Genomic DNA, 2724 nt, shown 5'->3' with positions numbered 1-2724 from the left:
CAAAGGTTTGTCTCCACGAAGGCTGGAAGGTGAGCCTGGCCTCCCGATGAACCCCTGGCGCTCCTGAAGCTGCCCCACGGCCGTGCCACCAGCCCGGCTGCAGCAAGCAGGGACGCGGGCGCTCGGTCCCGGGAGCGGAGTGCCGCGGTGGGCCAACGGGTGAGGTCACCGAGTGAACCCAGGAGATACCCCAGGGGTGTCCGAAGGGTGTCCCAAAGGTGCTTTTTCTTTGGCTCCGGAGTAGTTTCATGCGTTACCCAACCCTCCCCGTGTTTGGAGGTGCACTGGGGCGCTGCCGCGTGGAGTGAAGTGGAGCAGAGTCTGGGGTTGGGGGGGGCCGGGGACCCCCTGGGCTCGGGGGGGTCAGCACTGGCACAAACATCCCTCCCCGAGCCCAGTGCCGACCCTGTGCAGGCAGGGGCCGAGGGGATGGAGGACTGCCCGCGGCTCGTTTTCCTTCCCCGTGCGAGACCCGTGGGTCCCTCCTGCCCCATTAACCGTCTGAGCCCCATCCATCCCCGTGCGACAGCCCACGCTGCCAGCACGGGAAACCCACCGGGCGAGATGCTTGGTCCGAGCAGAACACCCCGGCCAGAGCGATCCGGAGCTGCTCCCTGCCCTTCCCCAGCCACCGGCTCCCCGGGCCGGGGCGGGAGGCCGCCGGGTTGTGATGTGTGACAAATCCAGGCGATGACAGAAACATGTAAATCTCTGGTATTATCGGCCCTCATCTGAATGTCTGTACAAGGTACACAAGTTGAAGGATTAAGTGCTGGAAGAGGTCTCGGAGCCGGGAAGGTGCTGCGGGCTGGCGTGACGCTCTGATTAAGACACTGACAGAGTGCACAAAACCCCATTTGTTGGCGTGACATGTCAGATGGATGAAGAATCAGTCTTTGTCTGCGCCAGTTCAGTTTTCTTTCAAAAAGCCTTTTAGATCAGCTGCAGGAAAAACAAGGAGGTAAGTAGCCCATTGATTTAATACAAGCAACATGCAAAGTACATAATAGTGAAAATCAAAATCCTTTCATCGCATCAGTAAGGGCAGCGAACAATGTGAATTAATGCAAGCTGCATTTCCCTCAACTTCTACCTCCAAAAGTAGTTTGCATTATATGGCTAATTCTCCTTCCACCCATGACTAAATTGTGTACTAAGCTTTACTTTTGTTTGACATCAAAAAGTAAATGATAGAAAATTGGATCCAACAATATGTTCTGATTATTCCTGCACTATAGAATGTTCTCCCAATGTTACAAACCATGTTTATCCCACTAGGGAGAAAGGGGGAGGGATCCCTTAGGATTTATCGGCATGTGCGGTGCCATTAAGTTAAATAGCCATGTTAGTATTTAACACTATCAGTGATATTTTTATTTCTCTTTTTCATGATTATTAAGATTTTCATTTGTGAAATCTTAACTAAATATAGTTTTGGTATTGGAGAAACAAAAGTTATTTGGGGAATGACTACTTTAGCAGAGAAAGCTACTCCATCCTTCAGGCCCTCCTCCCTCCACTTCACTATTTACCTCCCTGGGGTGTAATTTCTCTGAGGTCTCAGAACTTTCCCTCTTTGGCCATTCTGCATATTCAGGTCTATAAGCTGCCACACAGGAATCGTTACCAACTCCTTTCATGATTTGGTCAACTCTTACTTGTGCAGTAGCAACACTACCATGCAATCCCACGTCATCATTAAGGAGGTTTTTTATGTATTCAGCTTTAATTACTTTTCAGCATGGACAAGGACGCTGGAGTCCTGGCCGCCTTCTCCTGGCTCACATCAAGCCCACCTCGGCCCTGCCCGGTCCCAGAGGGATGCCAGAACAAGTATTTTCCCCTGCTTTTCCTGCCTGGCGAAGCTTCGGGCTCTCTCCCGTCGGCTGGCCCCCAGGGCAGGGAGACCCACAGCCCACCCGAAGCCATCCCCCAGTGCCACGTTCAAGTGCTGGTGATCCTTTGGAGGAAAGGCTTGGTGAAACGCATTCTGAACCGATTTACGATCTCATCCAAAAGGATAAAAATCCACAATATCCACAGCATAACTCCGAGGCCGTTTTACACGGAGCAGCATTGCCGATGGTCCTGACGGCTCTCCCGGCCCCTCGGCAGTGTACCCCACACACTGCTCTGGAAGCAGCACCTCCAGGCGCAGCGTGCTCTCCCGGCTCCGGAGGACGGAGCCCTGTCCCAGTCTGCGTGCCGCTGCTCCGCTCTGCCGGGAGGTCGGCAAGAACATCGGCACGGCAGCACGGGGGGCGGGTGGAACCGATGGTCTTGAAGATTCCCACCAGTTTGTGTATGGCTGTCGTGAGGGATGTCCCCCTCGTATCGGTAAGCAAATTCCTTTGGATCCGGGGAGAATCCAGCGAAAATAATGCTTGAGGGGAGAAAATGATCAGGAAGGTCACATAATGGCTGAGTGGATGCTGGTATAAGGCATGGTGCGCTTGCCTTGGAAGCCCACTGAAATACCCACCGCGGGTTTCCGTACGTCAAACTGGAGTCAGCGGTGCCTGGCAGAGACTTACACGTGGCTGGGAAAGCTGCACATACAAGAGAGTGGACCCGAGGATGAGAAGAGAAGCAACCATTTGGTCCTGCTAATGCCTGAATACACTTACACACAAGCGGCAGCATCTTCTAAAATATATCCTATCAAATACGTCTACTCATATCCTTCAAAAATAACACCTAACGCTGTGTGCCCAGGGCCCTGCC

The sequence above is a fragment of the Buteo buteo genome, chromosome 5, assembly GCF_964188355.1.
Source record: "Buteo buteo chromosome 5, bButBut1.hap1.1, whole genome shotgun sequence".
NCBI lineage: Eukaryota > Metazoa > Chordata > Aves > Accipitriformes > Accipitridae > Buteo > Buteo buteo.
Note: the sequence above shows the minus strand (reverse complement) of the source record.